Below are 13,284 nucleotides of genomic sequence, written 5' to 3'. Positions count from 1 at the left end.
TTGTCCTACTCTTGTTACTGTCTTTTGCCTTCTGTCCAAGTATAAGTTGGAAGATAGGGAGTAGGGTTAGAAAGTGCTTTCCAAATAGTCCTATGATGTAAAAGGATTCAAGTATCAACATTGCTATTTTCTATTTAGGGAAAAGGCACTAATTCTTTTAGCTGTAATTCTGCTTAGAATCTGGAGACCTAATTTCAAACCCCTCTTCTGAAGCTTAACATTCATTTATAGCCCAAGTGCAATCGGGCAACCCCTTAGGACTTATTGACTAAGTCATAGAAAGATTATATGTGTAACCTGGAGTTCCCCACTCTGACACATGTACAAAAATGACTCGAATGCAGTCACCTACAGCTACTACGAGTCAGAGCCAGGTGGGATGGGAACCCAGGTGCCCTGACTCCAAGAACTTCCTTTCCTTGTACCTGGAATTTCTGAATTCTGCTGTCCTTATGATGATTTGGTCATTCCTCAATTGAGGAATTGTTGAAGGATATGAACAGGCAGTTTTCAGATAAGGAAATCAAAGCTATCTATAGTCATATAAAAAAATGTTCTAAATCACTATTGATTAAGGAAATGCAAATTAAAACAATTCTGAGCTACCACCTCACTCCTATCAGATTGGCTAACATGAAAGAAAAGGAAAATTAATAAAGATTAGAAGGGATGTGGGAAAATTGGTACACTAATGCACTGTTGGTAGAGGTGTGCACTGATCCAACCATTCTGGAGAGCATTTTGGAACTGTGCCCAAAGGGCCATAAAACTGTGCATACCCTTTAACCCAGTAATGCCCCTACTAGGTCTGTATCCTGAAAAGATTTTTAAAAACAAGGGAAATTACATGTATGTACAAAAATATTTTTAGCAGCTCTTTTTGTGGTGGCAAAGAATAAGAAATTCAGGGGATGTCCATCAACTGGGGAATGACTGAACAAGTTGTAGTGTATGGCTGTTATGGAATACTATTGGCATAAGAAATGATCAGCAGAATGATTTAAGAAAAACCTGGAAATATTTATATGAACTGATGCAAAGTGAAATGAAAGCAGGAAAATAGTGCACACAGTAACAGCAATATTGCACTATTATCAGCTGTGAAAGACTTACCTTTTCTCAGTAATGCAAAGATCCAAGACAATTCTGAAGGTCCTATCATGAAAAATGCTATCCACCTCCAGAGAAAGGAACTGACAGAGTCTAAATGCAGATCAAAGCATACTATTTTTACTTTCTTTATTTGGTTTTTTTGGTCCGTGTTTTCTTTCACAATATGACTAATATGGAAGTATGTTTTGCATCAAATTGCTAGCCTTCTCAATGAGGGGGAAAGAAAGAGAGGGAAAAAATTTGGAACTCAAAATTTTTTTTAAAGAACTAATGCTAAAAATTGTTTTGACATGTAATTGGAAAAAAATATTTGAAAATTTACTGTCTTTTTTATTTTGAATGAGATTCTCATCCAGAACCATAGTCCTACTATGTTCTCCCCATCAAGTCTCAGTGATTCATATGGAGTAAAATTTGCATCCTTAAGTTGAGACATCTAGTACTCTTAAATGACCTTTAGGGATTTGTATATAGGCATTTGAGGCCAAGATTTTACCACTGACACCACTCTTGGATTTTTGTCTTCTGTGAATTTCTGGGAGACAGAAAGGCCCCGTTTCTTGCTCGGACTTTCTCACACATATGAAGGACTAAGGTGTTTTGCAGAGTGTTGAGGTTCTATGGTCACTGCAGCTCCCTGAGCCCCGGGGTTAAACTATCAATGGTCCCCGGGACGCAAGGCCTGAGCTCTCTCCCACTACTTCCAGCATCTCCCAAATCAATCCAGTCTTGCTTTGAGGAAGGACCAAATCTGCCGCTTCTGATTCAGAATGAAGCAGGGAATAAGTGAACCTTTTCTGAATCCTAAGAAATGCTGGTGTTGAGTTCCTCACAGAGCCTCAGGCCTCCATCCCATGACTTGCCCCATGCCTCTGCCTCCCAACCTAGTCAGAATGCTGACCCCTGACCTGGGCCCCTTGGCCACACCTCTTCCAGTGCCCCAACAGCGCCAACCTCCCATGCTCTACACATCAAAAATAGATGCTTCTCCCCCCCTCCAGAAAGAGAGTGGGTTTCTCCATAGGATACAGATTTCATACAGGGGTCACTGGGCCTGAGTAAGAAGCTGGACTTTTTCAGCTGGAGGACAAATTAATGGCCAGGATAAAACTGATCATTTCATATACTCAGTCATCTCTCCCTGCTGCAGCCTCTACTGGCTCCCCTCATGGAAACAGAAGCCATGAGCTTGGGGGGAATTCATGGAGGAGCTTAGGGGTTATGCCCCTCCTAGATGTAATAGAAATCATTGTTTTTGTCAGAAAGGGAGAATGCTTACAAATACCTTGGAGGTATCTCTGAACAAAGACCAAGGAATTCCTACTTAGAATCATGTGTGAGAGCTAGAAGGGACCTTAGAGTCCCAAAATGTCCCCAAACCCTCAGATCTATGACACAACTGCAATTTCCCAAGATTAGAGGAAATGACTTGCCCAAGGTCACAAAGAGGCAAAGTTGGGGCTTAGAACAGATTTCCTTACTCCCAATCCAGGCATTTTTCTGCTATATTACTTTGCCCCCCCAACTCTGAAATCAACCATTTCATAAGATCATAGAGCTAGAGCTAGAAAGGACCTTAGAGGATATTCTTTGAGATCCTAGAAACAAAGACTGAGAGAGGTTAGGTGACTTGCCCAGGGTCACAAGGCTAGCAAATATCCAAGGCAGGATTTGAACTCATGTCCTCTTGACTCCAAGGTCTGAGTTCTGTCCACTTCACTTCCCCCCCATCCCATTTGGTCTAAAACTCTGGACTCTGGCCTCAATTTTACCATTGGACCCACAATAACTGCTCACCCTCAACCTTTAGACCAAAGGTTCTTGACCTTTATTTGTGCCATGCACCTCTTTGGCAGTCTGACTACAGACTACCCTTTCTCAGAAGACAGAAGGGAAATGTTAAGTTTTAGTTAAAGGTTAGTGAAAATTAATGTCATTTTCTATTTCTAGTGTTTCTATTTTCTATGTCCCCCATTCAAGTTCATGGACTCTTTGAAACCTATCCATGCATTCCTGGGTCCAGAGAGACCCTGTTACAGAGTGCCATATGTGCCAAGTTAACAGTGAGACTGGACCCCTCCCATCTGACCCTGAGCCTGAGGCTAGAGCTTGTGAATAGCCCAATCCCTACCTTCTTTGTGACTCCAGTCTTGCTAGGGCTCTACATACCAGGCACACCAGGGGTTAACACTCTCCTACCTGTGACTGGGGTGATTTCAAGATTCCATCCCTTCCAATCAGACAGAAGTTATTGTCTGAGTTCCATCCCTGTAGAATACCCATCTCTCCCTCCCCCTAGTCCCTCTCCCACAAAAAAAAAAAAACCCTGGCTGAGCCCCCTCCACCAATCCAGGATACTTGTCTCCCCCAAGGGAGTCCTGGAATGCTGTGGCCATAGGAGTTTATCCCCAGTCTGGAATGGGTGGTTTTATCCTAGCTATCAATCTGTCCTCCGGCTGATAAAGTCCACTCAGGCCCAGCAGCTCCCATCTGTATTCTGTGCACAGACCCACCTGGAATAGAATCTATTTCTGGGGTGGGGGAAGCTAGGACTTTAAAAAGCTCTGTGTAAATGCTCTGCTTTTCAAATATGTAAATAGCTGGGATGTGAGAGCCAGTGAGCTCTCTGCTGCTTCTCCCCGCGAGTCCAGACAACCTGGCTGTGACCTTGAGCATCCTTATTCCCCTCCCTGCCCCCTGAAACCTGGTCTTGCCCACTCAGATTCAGGCCTCAGCCTCTACAGGGATCAGCGGCTACATCCATATAGCAAATTCAGAATCTCTGAGTGAGGCTTAAGCAATCCTGGTAGAAGCCTTCCTGGAGGGATAGGAGCACTGTCTGGCTCTGGAGTCTATTGCTGTTTGTTGAATTAATGAATGGTTGGACGATTGAATGAAGGAATGAATGAATGAATGAGTGAGTGAGTGAGTGAATCAGTGAATGAAAGCATGAAAAACTATTTATTAAACACCTGCTATGTGTCAGGCACAATGGAAGGCACTAGGAATACAAAAATAAAAGAGAAAATAGTCCCTCCTCTTAAAGAGCTTATACTCTAAGAGGGGTCTCTTTGTTGTTTAGCCATTTTCAGTCATGTCCAATGCTAGGTGACCTCATTTAGGGTTTTCTTGGCAAAAATACTGGAGTGGTTTGCCATTTCCCTCTCCAACTTAATTTACAATTTTGGAAACTGAGGCAAACAGAGTTAAGTGACTTGCCCAGTGTCACATAGCTGGTAAGTATCTGAGGTTGAATTTGAACTTAGGTCTTTCTTATCCCAGACCCAGCACTCTGTCCACTGCATTGCCAAGCAGCCCAAAGACAATGTATATGGGGAAGTGATGGCTAGAGAAGGAAGCTTCGAAATGGCAAGTCGTCAACAAGCATTTATTAAGCACCTACTATATGTCAGACATTTTGCTAATCATTACAGACACAAAGAAATGCATCAACAATCCCTACTCTGAAGGAGTTCACAATCTAAGGTAGGAGGAGCTTATAATATAATGAAGAACTGATTATGAGTGGTAAGGTAATCAATTATCATTTCTTTACCTGTAGACATGGTAATGGTTGGATTACTATTCCCAGAGCAAGAGGTTAAAAAGGAGAAGGAAGGCTATTGGACTGGCATCAGGGCAGTTGGCACGATGGCCACATCAACCTGGTCTCCTGGTGGATGAGAACACTGCATGGGAAACAGCTAAAGTAGATTAAGAGAGTGTTCTCTCTCTTATTAGAAGGGGTTGGATATCCTTTGGATCCAGGCATCAACTACACAAACTCTCGGTGAACCATCGTTTTTGAAATACTAACCCAAGAAATGTACTGAGTATTGCCTTCTGCTAATTCATCCCCACCTCAATTTGGATCTGTTTACCAGACAGATAAGAGAATGAACCCCAGAGCTCCCAGAACTTACAGAAGGTCTGGAAGAGTCCTAGACTTGTAGTCTGAAATACCTGTGTTCAAATCCTGCCTGAGACGCTTCCTAGTTTTGTGACCCTGGATAAGTCACTTAACCTCTGTCTGCCTCGGTTTCCTCATCTGTAAAATGGGAGATAATAATAGCTCCTAATTCCCAAAGTTGTTGCAAGGATCAAATGAGGTATTTGTAAACGCATTTTGTAAACCTTAGAGTGCTACATAAATATTAACTAATATTATCATTACTTTGGGGGGAAAGAGGGTGGGGGAGTCATTAAGAACCACCTTGACCAACTTTGAAATACTGCTGAGCACTGCCCTATCCCTGACTTGAGTGGGAGTTGTGCCTCCCTAAGACCACATGATGGAAAGGGCATCAGCAAAAGGTTTCTAGTCCCCTGAGAAATCTGCTTTAGAGGTCCATAGACCAGCCCAGGCCATGGCCCACGGCAATCACAGGAAAGCAATGGGGTAAGACACTCCTAAGTGCCTTCAAGAGGCTAGAAGCATCCCAGGCACACAAAGAATCATTATTCTGTGTAATTATTATTTGTATATTTTGCATAATTGTCATAATTATTATCATCAGCTCATCAAGCTTCCCAATCTTGGCTCTTAGCTCTCGGGCCAGAGTCCCTGAAACCTGGTCACATGACCCATTCATTCCTTTTTCTCCTCAGAATCAGCTCCCCGAGCGCCAATAGGAGGGAAATCAGGCAATCAGATCATCGAATTAGAATTGGAAGAACTCTTAAAAGTCATTTTACAGATCAGGTAATTGAGGCACAGAGCAGCTAAATGATTAGGCTCACGTTGCAGATGCAAGGCAGCCTGACCTGCCTAATAAGAGTCATAGTATAGCACCTGGTGTCAAGAGCAGGTGGGGTAAAGGAGAGTGAAAGATTGGGTCTTCTCTCTGTGCTTCGGGGTCTCAAAAAGAATTTAGTTGCCAAAATCAATGGTGCAGCAAAAAAAGCCCTGGCTTTGGAGTCAGCCAACCTGGGCTCAAATCTCCACTCTATTTCATAGGATCTAGAGTTGGAAAGGACCTCATTTTAAAGATGAAGAAGCTGGAGACCAAGGAGGTTGACAAATCTGACTATGGTTTTACTGTTGCTGAGTCGTTTTCAGTCATGTCTGACTCTCCATGACCACATTAGGATTTTCTTGGCAAAGATATTGGTGTGCTTTGCCATTTCTTTCTCCAGCTCATTTTACAAATGAGGAAACCGAGGCAAACAGAATGAAGTCACTTGCCCAAGGTGACTATGGTTACAGAGATAGTGTCATAGAAAGGATCTGAACCCAGGTCTTCCTAATTCCAAGGCCATTGTACCACACTGTCTCTCTCTTTAAATACCTGTATGATCTTGGTAAAATGACTTAACTTCTCTGACCTTCAGTTTCCTCATCGGAAAAATAAGGGAGTTGGACTAGATGACATTTAAAGACCCCTTGAGTTCTAATTCTATGATCCTATGTACACATCAATGAGTCCAATACTATCTCCCATATACTGCTCTTATAGTCAGGAGAAGAGAAGACATGTAGGAAAATTTGATCACTGTCTTGACCTATCTGAAGAGTTGTCATGGGGAAGACTCCTTCTGTTTAGCTTCGAAGGGTAAAACAAGACACATGGGTGGAAGTAGCAGTAAGGCAATTTTATTCAAGGAAGAGTTTCCCAACCACAGATGACAAGTAATAGACTGAGCTGTACCCTGTACCCTAGCAGAACCAGATACTTACTCAATCCTTAAGGAATGTTGTCAGTGGATAGAGTGCCAGAGTCAGGAAGATCTAAATTCAAATCCTGTCTTGGACTCTTTTTAGTTGTGACCTTGGAGAAGTTGCTTAGCCTCTGTTTGCCTCAGTTTTCTCTTTTGTAAAACAGATAAAGATAGCACCTATTTCTCAGCATTGGTGTATTTGCAAAGTGCTTAACACACTGACCGGCACATAGTAGGCACTATGTAAATGCTAGCTATTATCATTTATAATTATTTTATGATTTATTTTTTAATTTTATTATTATTTGTTGCTTTTATTATTTATTATTATTTCCTTGTAAAGAGAATTCCCATAATGGGGAGGGAGGTAGATTATATCAATTCTAAGGTCACTTCCAGCTCTTGAAATTTTATGGATATTGATTCAACCAGACTTTATTTGCGGTATTATAGAATTTTACAAGTCATAGATTCTACACTGTCCAAGGTGCGTTTGCAAGTCTGTTGACATCAGTTCACTAGGCACTGAAGATAAAAACACAGTACCTGATCTTAGGGAGTTTACATTCTTCTGGGAGGATACAACATGTAAACAGATAAGTATGTGCATAACAATCTGAGTAGGTATGAAGAATTATAAAAAACAAAGAGGATTACACACATGTGCACACACACACACACACGCACACACCCCTTCGATAATCTCAGGTTCATTGTGGCTATTCAGACTATAAACCAATCTCCCACTCTGTTGCTACACATACCAGAGTCAAGATAAATCCAACAGCAAAAGTATTTAATTAAGACACTAAATAACTAAATGTTCAATACGTAAGCTAATGCACATGAAAACTCTTTGTTAACCATAAAGGATCACACAAATAGGAGATGTGACAATCTTCTTAAAATGGACCTTGCTCACCTCTGACTTCTTATACAAAAAGGTACAAGGACATTTTGGAGCCTTTTCATGATTGTTTAAGGTTAAGGATATTGATTATTTTCCTGAACTGGGATAGTGATGTCTACAGGAAATACAGAGACACCAGGGCTGTTTGTCCCTTTTCTGAATAGTCTCAGGTTACTGTGTTTTGGAAGCTAATCTGCACTGAGCAAGCCACAGTGATCAAAGTAAAGGAGGCATGGTCATCCAATGCTCTGCTCTACTCAGATAATATCTGGAGCATTAACTTCAGCTCTGGCCGCCATATTTTAAGAAAGACGTTGGTAAAATAAAGCATGTCCAGAGTGGGCATTGAGGATGATGAAAGGACTAGAGACCATGCCACATAAGAGTACAGAGTACTGGGGATCTTTAGTATGGAAAAGAGACTTTGAGATAGCTGTCATATGGGGGAGGTCAGCTAGGTGGTGCAGAGGGCTTGGAGTCAAGAAGACTCTTCTTCATGAGTTCAAATCAAGCCTCAGACAATTGCTAGTTGTGTGACCCTGGGCAAGTCATTTTATCCATTTACCCCCGTTTCCTCATCTGTAAAACGAGCTAGAGAAGGAAGTAGCAAACCACTCCAGTATCTTTGCCAAGAAGAACTGAAATAGTGTCACAAAGAGTCAGACGCAACTGAAACAACAACATGTGGGAGAAGTATTAGAATTGTTCTTCCTGGCCCAGGAGGCCAGGATAACGTTCAACAGATGAAAAGTTACTGAAACACAGGTTACAGATCAACGTAAGGAAAAACTCCCTAACAATTTGAGTGATCTCTAAAGGGCTTCTGAATGACCACTTGTCAAGAATGTTACAGAGGGAAATTCCATTGGGATAGAGGTAGGACTAGATGTCCAGATCTGAGGTTCTGTGGTTCTAACAGGCTCTTGTGCCTATTTTTTAGAGTCTTTCACTTTCTTCCCATACTGTCAGCCTATCATCTCCAACTTCTCAATGCTGTCAGTGTGCCTGCTTCTGTCATTTGCTTCTAAACTTCTATGGACTAGGAAATCAGACAAGCAAACTTGTTAGAAATGTGTGTAAAATATGAGTTAAAAGGTAAGGCTCTGGAACTCTCTCCTAAGAGAAAATGAGGTTTAGCACGGGGAGCTTAGAATATCTATTTTGACTGCTCAGAATCTGTGTGTATATGTGTATATGTGTGTGTGTTTTCTCTCTTCTGTCTTTGTTTTGTATTCCCTCTTCTGTTGTGTACCATTCAGGTAAAGTTGTCAGGAACAGCTACATTCCAGATGGGTGAGACATTGCTGTCCTAAAGAAATAAGAAGACTTAGGAGTCTGGTCTCTAATGAAGGTGACTTCCTGAAGGAGAGAGGAAGGAACCAGGATGAGAAGTTGGAAGGCTAAATGAGGTGGATTAAGGGATTAAGGAAAAGCAATTGTGCTCCTAGAGAAAGTAAGAAAACAGCCCAGAAGTTAAGAACCAGGAGGAAGCTGTTTGAGAGAAACTGGGAATTCTGGGAACAGGAGGAAGCCAGAAAGGAGACAGAATGATGCGTGCAGGTCACAGAACTGGGTCAAACTGAGATGGCCATAAGTAAGGTAAGGCAAATCAAGTAGGGAAGGAGTCAAAAACACAGGAAGCTGCCATTGGGTGTGGGTGAGGGGTAGATGGCCAGGAAGAGAACAGAGAGACCCAATGGAACTGTGCTGGGAGAGATCCAGAGAAACCTCTGTGATGGAGATCCAAGAGCTGGGAAAGCAGTGTTGCCGTGGAACTGAAAAACAAAGAAAAACCCTTCAGGTTCAACCAGAAAAACAGAACAAACCCAGCACAGAAGGACAAAAATGGCCCTGGCGATGGGAGTTACAGACAGCAGCCAGCCTGGGAAGGAAGAAATGAAAGGAACGGACTTCCAAAAACCAATGGCCATGTTAATGGCTCCCAGCTAGTTGGAATCACAAAAACTATACCTGGAATTTGCCCCATCTGGACATAGCATGTTCCCAGGGATTGTTATAGCCTGCACTAGAAGAGCTTCTGCACTTCAAATAGGTGTCTGTGCATGCTGCCTCAATTTCCCCACCTGTAAAAGAAGAGAATTGGACTGGATAAGCTCCAAGGGCCCTTCTATATCACCTTGGCTCTACTATGACAACATTAAAAGGTTTGAAAAGTGTTTGGAGAACATCTTCTCATGCCACATTCATAGAATCACAAACTCAGTGCTTGGAAGGAACATCAGAGTTTTCTACCAAAATCCCTTCACATGAGTAAATTCACTCTATTATATCCCCAACCAATGGGCACCTAGCATCTTTGAACACCTCCAGGGACAGGGAGCTCACTACCTCAGGACATATCCCACTCCATTTTTGACAGCTCTAGTGGTTAGGAAGCTCTTCCTTATATAGTGTTGAAATATGTCTCCTGGTAACCACTTGCCATCTCTACCCCACTGCTCTCTATATGCCCTCTGAGGCCAAACAGAAAAAGTCTAATGCTTCTTGCCAGTGAAAATCTTTTATATACTTGAAGACATGTGTGTAAATTTGAATGTTTCTAGACTTGTTGGTATTTCTTTTCGTTTTTAAGTAAAATTTCACTTTGAAAACTTTCCCACCTTATCACGGGAATCATAGAATATCCAAAAAAGAAAGGATCTCCTCTGTAAATTGAGGGAGTTAGTCTAGATAGATCATCACAGCTTGGAAATACACTAAATAGAATTTTGGACTTAAGAAGACTGGAATTCAAATCTAGTTGTGTGACCTTAGACAAGTCACTTAATCTATATTCATAATTTCACATTCCTCCCAGGGTTGTTATGAGGATGAAATGAGATAATATCTGTAAAGCACTTAGCTCAGTGCCTGTAACATAGTAGATGCTTAATAAACACTTATTTCCTTCCTTTATCATTCTCCGCCACAGTTTCCTCATTTGTATGGTTTCCAAAGTCTTTTCTATGGGCATCTAGGTGGTGCAGTGAGTGCATAGACCACCAGGCTCGGAATCAAACTCATCTTCCTGAGTTCAAATCTGACTTCAAATATTTACTAGCTGTGTGACCCTGGGCAAGTCACATAACCCTGTTTATCTCATTTCTTCATCAGTAAAATGAGCTGGAGAAGGACATGGCAAATCATTCCAATGTCTTTGCCAAGAAAACCCAAAACGAGGAGCACGAAGAGTCAGACACGACTGAAATGACTCAGCCACAACAAAAGGTCTTCCCCAGATCTAAATATAAGATTCTTTAAAGTCTTAAGTCCCTTCCATGATCCTATGATCCTTACAACACTGAATGTTAGAACATAGGATATATCATGATATCATACAGGCTACAGATTATCAAAACAGGAAGAGACCTGGTACAAAGAGAGTACCTCTCCCCTGATGCAATGATTCATGCTGAGGGAAAACTGTTGCCTGGCACAGAGATTCTGGAACCCTCTGGGTCTCTAGTGCTTTCTACACTAGCAAAGAGGATTATTGCACACAGCAAACAAGCCCTCCCAATATGTAAGAAGTGCTACATTCTGTTATTCTGCAGAAGGAAGGTTCTTCATATTGTAGGTTTTTTTAAACCTACACTTGACTCTGTCCATATAGAAATAGCGTGTGGTCTTTGGGGAGGCTGTACAGACACAGCATATTGATCAGGTTGGAAAGAAGGAAAAGAAGAAAATATCCTCAAATAACAGAGCTTCAAGCCAGTTCTCTGGCTCCGTAGAGACATGAGATCCACTCAATACAGGCAGAATTAGAGGCATATGCACATGCCGTGAGTGTATGTGTGATCATACATAATCATGCTTGCATAAATATGGGGGGACATGTAAATAAAAACACTGAGTGAAAGCATGCCTATGCACAAACACATATGTGCCTATTTATGTGCACGTCTGGGTGTTTCCAGCACAGACATGTGCATGGGCACGTGACACAGGCTTGCACGTGTACACACACCCCTTATGAAACAGACCAGGCTTTGTACAATGAAACCCTGGGCTTACTCGGCAAAATTCCTGTAGACTCTGACCCCACTGACCCTCCAATGAATTAGCTTCTCTGTGCCCTACAGCTTTGTTGACCTCCCCTGTTCTAATAGGAGAGGCAGATCCTACCTCTCCCTTTCCCATTCCCACTCAAGACCCCACCAGCAATGCCCCCGATGCCTACCCCCCCTCCCCTAAAATTCAGGTTATCTCTGGATGTTGTTTACAGACATGTCTAGGACGTCAACCAGTAGCTATGAGACCCAAGACCGCAAGAGGCCAATGGTGTGCCTCTGCTTCCCTCTGCTGGCCAAAGGAAGAACAACCTCTGAGGTCCCAGAATCCCAGAATCTGAGCTGGAAGAGACCTCATTGGCCATGGAATCCACTCCATACCTCACCAAAGATGCCCTCTTCAACATTCCTGATTAGTAATCACCAGTGTTTGTCTTGAAGACCTCTAATGAGAAGAGGAAAAAATTATTAGCTGCTCTTAATATATACATCAAACTTGCTAGGAAATCCTATAATCAGAAAGAGGAAGCAAGGTGATATTTGTGTTTGTGTGTCTGTATTTTGCCCGTTTGCATTCCATGTGCATGTCTGTGTATGCAGCTTTGCATCTGTGTCTCTGTGTATATGTGTACTATCTCTGTTAAGGGTACTATTCATAAGATATGTCTTTTGGCCCAATGACCATAATACAGCCCCATTTTTCTCCTCCTCAGTGAGCATTGATGTGCATGGGAAGCCCTCTTTCTTCTCAGCCTGACCCAAAATCCTGGGTCTTTAGGGTTCAAATCAGATCTCACCTCCTTCAGGAAGCTCTTTCAGATTGCCCCTATCATAAGATTCTCCTTTTCTGTGAGGTATTACAATGTTGAGCACACAGGTAGGGACTGAGAATTTTCCTTTCATGCAAAAACATTTCACTTACACAGTGAGGCTCCCCTAAGCAATCATCCTTAACCATACACATGAATTGTGCCTCCAGGGTAGGGGATGGGGACTAGGCTCTGTGCTGAGCCTAAGGATCCAGACAGATCTACTTTGCCTGGTCCTCCAGAAGTTTCCTCAGTTAACATGGCCCTTGTCCCTAATACCCAGGCGTAGCAACGAATCATTGACAAAATAAATAGCACAGTCCCCTGGCCTCAGAAAGTTCATTCTCTCATGGTGGAAAGACACACGAATACAAAAACTGTAGTCCAAGTTAGAATGCGGTAGGTGCTAAGAGCCTGTTTTCTACCTATGTGACATTGTATAAATCACTTAATCTTTTAGCTCAATCACTCAACCAACACACATTTATCAAGCACATATTGTGTGCCACGCACTGTGCTAAGTGATAGAAATAAAAAAAGAGGCAAAAGGTAGTCCTTAACTTCAAGAAATCTGCATTGTAATAGGGGAGATAACGTGTAACAAATATATGCAAAGCAAGGTACATATCTGATAAATGGGAAATAATAGAGGGAAGGCACTGGACTTAAAAGGAGTGAGGGAAGGCTGTGGAAGATGGTTCTCACTTTCCTTATCTACAAAATGAGGGGGTCAGATTAGTTCAATTCTGAGGTCCTTCTGATACTAATAGTCTATGATTCT

The 13,284-nt window shown here is 42.1% G+C and overlaps 1 long non-coding RNA gene across 1 annotated transcript in view; it reads left to right on the top strand.

Moving 5' to 3' along the window:
* The window catches only part of LOC140504717 (uncharacterized), a 40,878-nt gene extending 28,582 nt beyond the window's left edge, over positions 1-12,296 (top strand). The window contains exons 2-3 of the long non-coding RNA XR_011967217.1: positions 5,722-5,815; positions 11,910-12,296. This is a non-coding gene — a long non-coding RNA (uncharacterized lncRNA). The remainder of the gene's footprint in view (positions 1-5,721; positions 5,816-11,909) is intronic.
* The last annotated feature ends 988 nt before the right edge of the window (positions 12,297-13,284 follow it).

The sequence above is a fragment of the Notamacropus eugenii genome, chromosome 5 (genome assembly GCF_028372415.1).
Source record: "Notamacropus eugenii isolate mMacEug1 chromosome 5, mMacEug1.pri_v2, whole genome shotgun sequence".
Classification (NCBI taxonomy): Eukaryota; Metazoa; Chordata; class Mammalia; order Diprotodontia; family Macropodidae; genus Notamacropus; species Notamacropus eugenii.
Note: the sequence above shows the minus strand (reverse complement) of the source record. Positions and strands in the feature narration are given on the sequence as shown.